Below are 12164 nucleotides of genomic sequence, written 5' to 3' on the forward strand. Positions count from 1 at the left end.
AAACAAGGCTACATGTCTTCCAAAATGAAAAAAATATATATATAGAAAATAAATGGAAATGTGAGATTTCAATGCCATCTTATCATAATAATCATAACCACAATCTCATCATAACCAGGAGCTAAGCAAACATACACATTCTTCTCTCTGTCAGGCCTTCTCAGGGTATGGCATTTGGCCACATCAATGTCATAGAGTTTCTCCACAGCCTCTTTGATCTGCTGTTTGTTGGCCTTGACATCCGCAATATATCCACAGACATATTAAACTCCATAGAATCAAGAAATAAATAAAAATTACTCTAAATGTATTTTAAAAGCAGAGAAATAACCTTTTCACGAAGATGGCACCAAAAGCGAAGAAGGAAGACCTGGCCCTTCCCAAAGATGAAGCTAAAGCAAAGGCCTTGAAAGCTAAGAATGCAGTGCTGAAATGCATCCACAGCCACAAAAAGAAGATCAGAACATCACCCACCTTCTGGCAGCCCAAGTCCCTGTGGTTCTGAGAAAGCCAAAATATCCTCAAAATAGTGAGCCCAGGAGAAACAAGCTTGACCACTATGCTGTTATCAAATTGCCACTGACCATGGAGTCAGCCATGAAGAAATTAAAGGATAACAACACACTTGTGTTCATTGTGAATGTCAAGACCAACAAGCACCAGATCAAAGAGGCCTTGGAGAAACTCTATGATATTGATGTGGCCAAAGTCCATACCCTGACAAGGCCTAACAGAGAGAAGAAGACTTATGTTCGATTAGCTCCTGATTATGATGCTCTAGATGTTTCCAACAAGATTAGGGTCATCTAAACTGAGTCTAGATGGCTAATTCTAAATATACACTTTTTTCATCATAAAAAAGAAGGGAGAAATAATAGAAATGTAAGATATCAATGCTATCTTAAGCAATTGGGTTCTTTCAATGTGGGCTCCATGGGAACACTGGGACAGGTTAACCTAGCACAAGATATATATATATGTGTGTGTGTGTGTGTATGTATGTATGTATGTATGTATGTATGTATGTATGTATGTATTGTCCTTAAGATAGGCTAATGCCCCTGGAATGTAACCCACCATAAGAGAAATAGCTACACCAATATAAGAAGGTACTTGGAATAAGACTTCCATTTTGGCTTGGGGTCAAATAAAGTTTCTAAGACCTCCCTGGGGATTGACATCTTACTATTAGGCAGAAAGAGACATGTGTATAGGTATAGACATTCTGATTAGAAATTAAGAAATATATGTTAGGTAAGGCAAGCCTTCTTCCACATTTCAACCCCCCCCCCAAGCAATGAGAGCAGAGTAAATGTACAACAAAGATATATTCTTAAGGAAGTGGCCTATACCTTGATCCTGAATAGTGGAGAGAGTTGGCACAGATTTTTATGGATTGCAAGGCTCAAAAGCTATGGAGAATCCTGCCTCATGGTCAGAGCTAGCTCCTGAGTCTGGTCTGCATCCTTGATCAACCAATAGAGCTCAATAAACTATCCTTGTCTGACTGAGATCCATGTGCATGTGGTTTGTGAGGCAACACCTGGAACCCAAAAATCACATAGAGATAAACACTTTCAAAAGTGGCACTTCCAGATATGCAGAATATAAAATAAACATACAAAAGTAAGTAACGTTTTTATATACCCACGAAAGGCATAGGTGAAAAAGAAACAGTAAACTTATCATATTCAAAATCACCCCAAGACTATCACAATGTATTGGAATAAACCAAACCAAGGAAGTGGAATACAAGCTTGCAATACAAGCTTTAAAACAGAGCAAAATGGAGAAAGACAGAAGAAGATGAAAAGACTTCCCATGCTCAGCGACTGAAAGCATAAATATTGTGAAAGTGCAATTGTTACCATAATGCCTGTATTATTCATTACAGAAATTTAAAAAGACACTCTAAAATTTAAATGGAAACATAAATGACAATGAAGTTGTGAGAGCTAGTGATATGTCTGGAGGTATCACTATTCCTGATTTCAAATTATGCCACAGATCCATAGCGATAAGAACACTTCAGTACTGCCCTAGAAACAGTCATATAGGGCATTGAGATAGAGCAGAGGATGTGGATAGAAACCTATACCAATAACCCCATTAAAAATGAGGCTCAGGGCTAAACAAAGAATTCTCACCTGAGGAATACTGAATGGCTAAGAAGCACCTGAAAAAATGTTGAGCATGCTCAATCATCAGGGAAATGCAAATCAAAACAATCCTGAGATTCCACCTCACACCAGTCAGCACTGTTAAGATAAAAAATTCAGGTGACAGCAGATGCTGGTGAGGATGTGGAGAAAGAGAAAGACTCCTCCAATGTTGTTTGGATTGCAAGCTCGTACAAACACTCTGGAAATCAGTCATGCTGTTCCTCAGAAAATTGGACATAGAACTACCATAGAACCCCACAATACCCCTGCTGGGCATATATCCAGAAGATGTTCCAAATGGTAAGAAGGACATGTGCTTCACCATGTTCATAGCAGCCTTATTTATAATGTCCAGAAGCTGGAAAGAACACAGATATCTCTCAAAAGAGGCATATATGCCTCAGTACAAGGGAATGCCAGGGCCAAGATGTAGGAGTGGGTGACTAGGGGACTGGGCAGGCGGGTATGGGTGACTTTTTGGATGGCATTGGAAATATAAATGATGAAAATATATAATAACATTTTGAAAAAAAATGAACATGAATGAAAGACTGTGTTCTTACAACTTACAGAAGAATTCCAGAGGATCTGTAGATGTTACTTCTGGGAATTGATTTCCCTCCAGTCAAAAGACCCAAGACAAGGTAATGTATTTGGGAAAGAGGTTAATTTGCTTCATGATCTGAAATGTTGAAAGTCAAGATAGGGCAAACTCAGGTTGCCAGGGACTTGTAAAGTCTGATCCCAGGGTACACAGCAGAAGGTTACCTGGGGATTGTAGAAGACAGAGCAGAGACTCCAAGCTGCTTCTCAAGCACCCATGATATGCTCACTGACCAGGCCTGCCACAATGGGTATCAGTACTCAATGTGGGTATTGGTGTGTTCCTCATACATGTTAATGCATAGGTGGCCCTTCCTTCGGACATTTTTTTTTTTATGCAGACTGGGTATTTAGGAGACAAATTACCCAGACAGGTGGAGAAAAAGTGTTTTAGGCAATGAGGGCAGAGCATATGAAGGCCCTGGTTTTTGCTTGTGTCACACTTACAGAGAAAGGGTGCCATACCTAGTACAAAGTCTCTGCAAATGACACAGTGGTTAAATGGTAAATTGCAGGTACAGGCTTACACAGAGCAAATACATAACCAGCAAAGTCCAAAGGAATGATGTGAAGACATGTTGCTTTCCACTTGTTATCCCCATTTGTGGGAAGCTGAGGTAGGTATGCCCCAGTTACCTGTTTGGCATCTCCTTAATCACAAAGATAAAAATTGTCCTCAAGTAGGGGAATCCTCTATGAGGCTGGCTTCCACCTCTTCTTTGCCCTCCATGTTTGGCAACAGTGAGCAGAAGCTGGTTCTAAAGGAAATATATATTTTAGCTAGCCTCTATAAAAGACAGAAAGACTTGGTAGACAAGACTGTAACAAAAACCTGTACTTGTTAAATAAATGCTCCTGTGATTTCTCCCTTTGAGTCTGTGTGAACACTTGAGCATATGTGTACATTGAGCCACCTCTGGAATGATGTGTTCTTTAATTGAGTACAACACAACTTTACTGAGAATATTGTGTCTATTTTCATCATTGAGTAGCCTATAATTTTCATTTTATGTTGTGTCTTTGACTTGGTATCAGAATAATATTGGCTTCACTAATTGAGTTCTGCTAATATCCTTTGTAGAATACCTCGAGATTCATTATTCTTAGTTCTTTAAAGGCTTAAATCATCAGTGAACCCAGCCAATCTTACCTGGAACACTTTTCACTATTGCTTCAATCTCACTTCTGTTATAAGTTACATTGTAGTTTTAAGATACAATGTAGTCATAAGTTGCATTGTAGTTATAAGTTACATTGAAGTTATAAGTGACATTGTAGTCATAATTACATATCTTACCTTTGGTTAGCCTTTGTAGTTTTTATACATAAAATCTATTTCTTTAGATTTTCCAATCTAGTGTGACATTGGGTTTAAAAGAGTGTCTTTAAGATCTTTCTAATATTGTTGGTATTGTTAATCTAAATGATGGGAGGGAAAAACCACTCACCCAAATCATCATGGTCATATTAATTAAAGCATGCAATTAATTAAACTGAGCTATTTATTTATGTATACATTCTGCCTCTCCCTAAGTTGGGGTCTTATAGGTCAACATTGGACATGAAGAATACAAGACCTATACAACCCATGGGTTGGGAATTTGGAGATAAGGGATTTGGCAGGCAAAACAGGTAGGAAAAAGAAATTAGTCCTAATGATCCCTTGAATCAAAGATATGGCTCCAAACTGTGAGTAACAGGGTGTTCATAGTCAGAAGTGGTAGCATAAGGAGCCATATAAACTTTCTGAAACAAAGATAGGGTTGCAAGATATTTTCAAACAACGTTTGAAACAAAGGTATGATTGTCACTCCTAGAACAGGAAGTATGGAGCCACATGTAGTTAAGGTCACAGGTAGGACTTAGTCCAATTCTTAAGATACAGAGCTTTGTTTAATCATTAACATGGATGAATTTAGTTTGTCTTTACTATAAGATGGCTTTTAAGCATAAGAAGGAGGCAGGCTAGTTCCTGATTATCTGTGATGTTATCCTCTTTCCTTCTCCTGTATTGTATTGAGTCTTAACTTCCAATTGGATTTGGATTAGGGTTTACAATTTTAATTCATTTTTTACTCTATTTAGTTACTTAGGGAGGGTGGTGCTCTTTGCTGGCAGTTAACAGTAACTCACTGTGATTTGCCTTGTGCTCTAGCAAGGGCATGATTGTACCAGCTGAAAATAGTTTCTGTGAATGTGTGATATTTGGATTTCTGGGAACTCTTCAGAGGTATATAAACACTAGGACCACAAGAATTCGGCATTTGCTTGTTAGTTGCTGGATGTTGTTGGTCACAGATTGTTAAGTAGTCATCCTCAAAGAAGAAACAAGAATAACATTTTATATCCTGATGATGATGTAGATCAAACTTGTCCCAAAGGACTCAACCCTTAATCAGCAGGAAGTATTGAAATGATAAAATGACCCACTTGGCAACCTCTGAATCAATTTGTGAATCTCTCTATCTCTCTCTTTTCTATCTACTGTTAGGAATATGAAAGGGTACAAGGAAAGAGGTGGATAAGGGTGGAAGGAAGAACACACAAGGAAGGAATAAGACAGCTTTACCCTGTAGTCTGTAATAGTCTCCAACATGCTTACAAGTTCAAAGTCTCTTATCATATTCATGAAATCTCTTAACTGTAATTCCATGTAAAATAAAGATAAAAAGTAAATCACATACTTCCCACAAATATGTCACAGGATAAATCTTACCATTCCAAAAGGAGCATAGTAAGGAAATACTGGACCAAAACCAAACAGAAAACCAGCTGAGAAATCTCCAAACTCTGCTTTCTGATGTGTGATGTCAAAGCACTCTTCAGATGTCCAATTTCTTTCAACTTTGTTGACTGCAACACACTTCTTTTTCTTGGGCTGCTTCCACTCCCAGGTAACAGCTCTCCTAAACAGGTTTACCACTGCTCTGGTACTGCCAACATCTTGGGGTCTCCAAGTCAATCCAAGCTTCACCTTCATACCTTTATTTAAAGGCCTCTCTTGGTCTCCTTGCAAGGATATTGCTGACATATGCCAGACATCAGAGGCTTTCTTGAGTTGAAAAGGTAGATCCTATAACCCATTTCCTGTCCCTGAAACCAGAACCACATGGCTGAAGCTTCTAAGGTCTGCTGTTTGTTGGGGCTGAAACATTACTTCTTGATCAATCACAACTTCACCAGCTTTTGTTTTTCGATAGTCTCTTTCACTGAATATATTTGGTTTTCCTGGAAAGTACACTGTTGACCAGGCTGGACTTGAACTCTGGCATATTCCTGTCCTTTAAGGGTGTATACCATCATGCTCCACCCTAAGCATTTCGTATTTCCTTTTCACAAGTTGGAAGCTTAGCTAGTCACCACTCCTTTTATTCCATTTAATATCAGACCTTCCATAATGTGTTTACCTCCTTTAATACACGATTTAGCCCCATTACACTTCTTGTTGCCCCTTTTCTCCTTGTAGTGTACATCTTCTAATTTTCCTTGCTTAGTTTGCTTATTTTTGTTATAAATTTTAATAACTGTAAGCACTAATAACCACCCAAAAAATCAATTCTAGGCTGTTTTGAGATTTTTTGTATTAAGAGAATTAATTAAAAAAAAAGACTTTATTTTAGCATCATTGTGGAGAGCCGTGCCGTGAGCAATCGCCATTACAAGATGGTGCTGGTTTCCACTGCGCCTAACTAGTAAACAAGCCTTATGCGCAAGTGCAAGAGTGAATTCACACCTAGTCACTGCCCATCTCGGGACATAGTAATGGGGTGATGGGCTAGCAATGAATCAGGAGCTGTCACGCCACATCAGGTGCTGAAACGTCACACTGCGGGCTATATAAGTAGCACCATTTTCTGGGTTCGGGTCTTCCTCCTGAGAAGTAACCAATAAAGTCTTTTGCAACAGAAGATTCCAGTTGTCCTGAGTGTGTTCTTGCCAGTGGGGACCAAAGTTCAGGGAATAAGTGGCGCCGAAGACCCGGGAACTACCATTACACTGGCGCAAGGGAGATCCCTCGTTCATGGGGCAGATTCAGAACTGCGGGATACGTTACAGCTTTACCAGATATGTCTGGCCTTGAACTTTCTCCAGCGTTAGAAGCCTTCCTGTTCCTTTTCACATGTCAACAAGTGGTTAAGGTAGGGCAGGGAATTCTGCACTAAATTCAAAACAGTCTATCAGAGTTAAAGCGGGGAGAGAGAGCAGGAGCAAAGAGGAAACACAGTGCACCAATTAAGCATACAGGCCTTTTCATGGGTCTCGAACCTGAGGAAAAGATCAATCAGGGAAGAATACCTGGGGAGAGTTTGGAAGGAAGGAGAAGGAAAAAGAGAAGAAAAAAGATCAATCAGCGGATGTTTCTAGGAGAAGGAGCCTATACCCGCCACTAGATGAGTTTAAGCGGCTAGCTCTTAGTAGCTCAGAATCAGATGAAGGACTTAGCTCCTCTGAAGAAACGGACTTGGAGGAGGAAGCAGTTCATTATAAGGGAGAAAGTTACCAGCAAGATAAAATGCAAGCTACTCAGTCCAGAAAAAGGCAAAAAGGAGCTGGCAAAAGCCAGCTTGCTGCTTGGCCTCTGGACTGTCGGCTTCAAGGTCCTAGTGCACCTCCGCCCTTGTGCAGAGGTTCCGTTCAGAACCTTATGTGCAGAGATACCGATTAGACTCGTTCATTCCAAAAGAGGAACAGAGGAAAAATGCAACAGGCATTTCCAATTTTCGAGGGAGCTGAGGGTGGGCGTGTTCACGCTCCGGTAGAGTATAAACAGATTAAGGAGCTTGCAGAAGCAGTCTGCAACTATGGAGTCAGCACTAATTTCACTATAGCACAAGTCGAAAGGCTTGGGAATCACACTATGACTCCTGGTGATTGGCAGACTGTAGCAAAATCTGCAGCCCCCAGTATGGGAATATATCTTGAGTGGAAAGCCTTGTGGCAGGACTCCTGCTAGACACAGGCAAGGGTCAATGCCACCATGGAAGGGGACCAAAGAACATAGACGTTTGAATTGCTTACAGGTCAGGGACAGCATGCTGCTAACCAATCAAATTATCATTGGGGAGCGTACGCTCAGATCTCAGCTGCCACTGTTAAGGCATGGAAGGCACTCTCTAGGAAGGGGGAGGCGAGTGGACATTTGACAAAAATCACCCCACAGGAGTCATTCTCAGATTTTGTGGCCAGAATGTCGGAGGCAGCAGGGAGGATATTTGGAGACCCCGAGGCAGCTATGCCTTTGATTGAACAGCTGGTTTACGGAGGCAGCAGGGAGGATATTTGGAGACACCGAGGCAGCTATGCCTTTGTTTGAACAGCTGGTTTATGAACAAGTTACGCAGGAATGCAGATCAGCAATCAAACCTAGAAAGAGTAAGGGGTTACAAGACTGGTTAAAGGTTTGCCATGAGATTGGAGGGCCACTTACTAATGCTGGATTGACAGCCGCCATTCTGCAGGGGCGAAGGCGCTTGGATTCAGCGGAGCTCAAACTATGCTTTAATTGTGGCAAACCAGGGCATTTAAAAAAGGACTGCAGAGCCCCCACAAAAAGGACAGCACCAGGATTGTGTAATAAATGTAGGAAAGGATGTCATTGGGCTAAGGACTGTCATTCAATTAGAGATATAAGAGGCAGGCTCTTGCAGGCAAGGCCCTCTCAAACGGTAGAAAATGAGAATGAAGGCATTTCAAAAAATGAGTTTCGGGCCCCCAAGTCCCAGGGCCCCAAAATATATGGGACTCCGATGGGCAACAATTGGACACAATGATCAGCAGGGCAACAGAAAGCTCGGCTGGATTGGATCTCCATGCCTCCCCCCAATTCATGCTGATGCCTCAGCTGGGAGTGCAGCCAGTTCCTACTGATTATGGGGGGCCTCTGCCATCTGAAAGTGTCGACCTAATTTTGGGCCGGGCTTCCCTCACCTTACAGGGCCTTATTTTCCACCCTGGAGTTGTAGATCAGGATTATAAAGGGGAAATTCAGGTTCTCTGTTCCTGCCCTCAAGGTGTCTTTTCTATATCACAAGGGGATAGAATAGCTCAACTAATAATTTTGCCAAGCCTACATGGGTTGTTTTCCCTCCTCTGGTATTCCTCAAGTTCCCAGAAGGATTGGTTCTACTGGAAATGATTCTGCTTACTTAATAATGCCTTTAGATTCCAGGTCATCCTTGGAGTTAGTTATAGAAGGGAAACAATTTAAGGGAATTTTAGATATAGGAGCAGACAAAAGTATTATTTCTTTTCACTGGTGGCCAAAAACCTGGCCAGTAACTCAGTCATCACACTCTTTACAAGGGCTAGGCTATCAGTCATGCTCCACTACTAGCTCCCGTTCTTTGAGCTGGAAAATGGATGTCACGCATATTTCCTCCTTTGGGAGAAATCAATATTTACATGTCTCTATTGACACCTGCTCTGGTGTAATGTTTGTCACACCTTTAACAGGTGAAAAATTCTCTCATGTTATACAGCACTTCCTAGAAGCCTGGAGTGCTTGGAGCAAGCCCACAATCCTAAAAACGGACAATGAGCCAGTACAGAGAGGACTGCCATTGCTTTCGGCCTTACCCAAAAATTGGGAGATTGTAATCATAGATATTAAAGACTGTTTTTTCTCTATACCTCTGTCTAATCTGTCTAGGCAGCTTTCTTTGTATCTTGCAGGAAATTGGTCTGAAAGATTCGATGAGACCTTTGAGGCCCTGAGAGCGGCCGTTCTAAAGATCAACTCAACACGAGTGGACCTGTCATTGACAGAGGGACTCTCCTCCTGGATTTCACCTACATTTTCTTACTTTAAGGAATGGGTGGGTGTAGTTTTCTTTGCTGCTGCCATCTGCTGTGGACTTGTGTTTATGCTCTGGTTGGTTTGTAAGCTCAGACTCCAACAAAACTGTGCCATGGCCGTTATTACGCAGGCACTTGCGCCATTGAAAAAGGGGCTTCCCCTGAAATTTGGCTGTCCATGCTTAAGACTTAAATGGCATTCGAGTTCTCTGTTATTGCGTCCCACGGATTTGTGGATCCATTGCACTGGGATGTATGAGACTCAACACTCATTGCTCAGCACTTGCACTTCGCTGAGATTTACTAATTCGTTTTTTGGCTGGCCTCTTTTATAGAGTTCTCCCTAGGTCATTTAGCAGTTACTGTCACACAGTACTGCAGTATCCAGCGATGGGCAACTTTCCTCATGTACAGACCAACCTAAGACACAGGACCCGGTGGTGATATGGTACCCTATGACAGGAAAGGCTGTGACATTGAAAGAATGACCTAAGATAGGAGCCACAGCAGATGGACATGACTGCAGAGGCCTAGACCAGCCTCAAATTTTAATAAAATAAAACGTGGGAGATGTGGAGAGCCGTGCCATGAGCAATCACCATTAGAAGATGGCACTGGCTTCCACTACGCCTAACTAGTAAACAAGCCTTATGCGCAAGTGCAAGAGTGCATTAATACCTAGTGACTGCCAATCTCGGGGCATAGTAATGCGGTGATGGGCAAGCAATGAATCAGGAGCTTTCATGCCACATCAGGTGCTGAAATCTCACGCTGCAGGCTGTATAAGCAGCGCCAGTTTCTGGGTTCAGGTCTTCCTCCTGAGAAGTAAGCAATAAAGCCTTTTGCCACAGAATATTCTGGTTGTCCTGAGTGTGTTCTTGCCGGCGGGGACAAAAGTTCGGGAAACATCATGATGACTTTGTGGACAAGAGTGGAAAGCAGCCTCATTCTTCAATAAAATATCCTAAGAACCATCTATAGGCCACATATTCTTATCCTCTGAAAACACTTGAAACACGGCCCCACCTTTCTAATCTCCCTCAGAACTTCACTCTTCTGATATCCCACTAATTAGCCCAGACATTAAGCCCTTCTTCCCTAATTCAAAATTCAAAGGCCATATTCACAATGGAAGGGGACCAAAGAACATGAAGTTTCAAAATGGCTTATGCCCCCCCCCTTTACTTTTTCATGAAAACTGCAAAGACACTGGAAAGGGTTATGTTAGCATTACAACACCGTCAACCACTTTAATTGCAAAATCACCAAAGACAGGCTCTGTGCATGCCCATCTTCTTCTGTCCCATATCACATCTGCTCTTCCTCCACTGAACAAATACAGGACCTCTGGACAGTACATGTATGTTCATAGGGAAGGTAAGACATGTAAAAAGAGAGTGAAAGACCATGGTAAAGGAAATGTGAAACTTGAAAAGTGAAAGACCATTGAAAAGAAAATATCAAAATTATAAAGTTTGCTCAGTGGATAAAGATGCTGGGTACTAATCCTAGTGAGTCTAAAGGACTCTGCTCCTTCTGGAATTGGCCAGACACAGTATCAGCCTTAGCTGACCCAGTATTTGAAACCCTATAACCTGTTTTCTGCACACATGGAAGGGGAAAACTGAGTTGATTGTCTTGATCTGTGTTCTTGGACTTGGACTATCTCTTCCCCTGGCAGGGGTGAACTATTTGTGTGTTGATTAAATTGTCCTTGGAGACTGGCACTGACTGGGAGGTTCCTTTTCCCCTGGCCCAGTTCTGAGCCCTTAAGAACCCTACCATTTTAACCTGTTCTCTTTTAAGATACTGATGTTACCTCAATTCCCTTTGTGTTTACTGGGACCTCCCTGGAGTTATTCCAACTCAATGATAGGAACATCTTCTTGAATCTCCAAACCCTTCAGTCAATAAAATATGAGATTTGGTCTAAATTGTCTACGTTAAATGTTCCAGGAATGCCCAGACCCCTTACTATTCCAGAGTGGTGAATATGTCTACAAAAGTAGCCAACAACCCAGTTGCTGGACACCTGTTCAAAGGGACACTTCCTGGTGCCACCAAGGAGGTCTGTCCTGCAATTCACTCTGTACACCAGGATGACCTCAACATCAAATATCTGCCTGCCTCTGCCTCCCAAGTGCAGGGTATAAAGGCTTGTACCACCACCACCTAGAAAAACATATACTTAAAAAATCTTTTGAAAATCAATAATGAAAATATATCAGGCAAACAAACATAGAAACAAAATGTCAACTAAAGCTACAGACCTCAAGTGAATATGCCAGGATCAATGTCCTGCATACAATGTTATCATGACCTTGACATAAAAAAGTGTCTGGCAGGTAGTGCTGGTACAAACCCTTAGTCCCAGTACCATTATGGAGAGGAAAGAATATCTCTGTGAGTTTGAGGCCATCAAGGTATCTGTGGTGAGTTCCAAGACAGCCTGAGCTACATAAAAAACAAACAAACAAACAAATAAACAAACAAAAAACCCTGTCTCAATAAAGAAAAAGGGAAACTAAAAAAGATGCAGACCCAGTCCCCACAGAACAGTTGTTTCTAGACATTGCTTAGCAAAGAGGAACATGGTGTCTTGGA

General features: G+C 41.5%; 1 pseudogene; it reads left to right on the plus strand.

The window, feature by feature from the left end:
• Positions 331-858, plus strand: Rpl23a-ps9 (ribosomal protein L23A, pseudogene 9; annotated as a pseudogene).

This window comes from Mus musculus, chromosome 7 (genome assembly GCF_000001635.26).
Source record: "Mus musculus strain C57BL/6J chromosome 7, GRCm38.p6 C57BL/6J".
Lineage (NCBI taxonomy): Eukaryota > Metazoa > Chordata > Mammalia > Rodentia > Muridae > Mus > Mus musculus.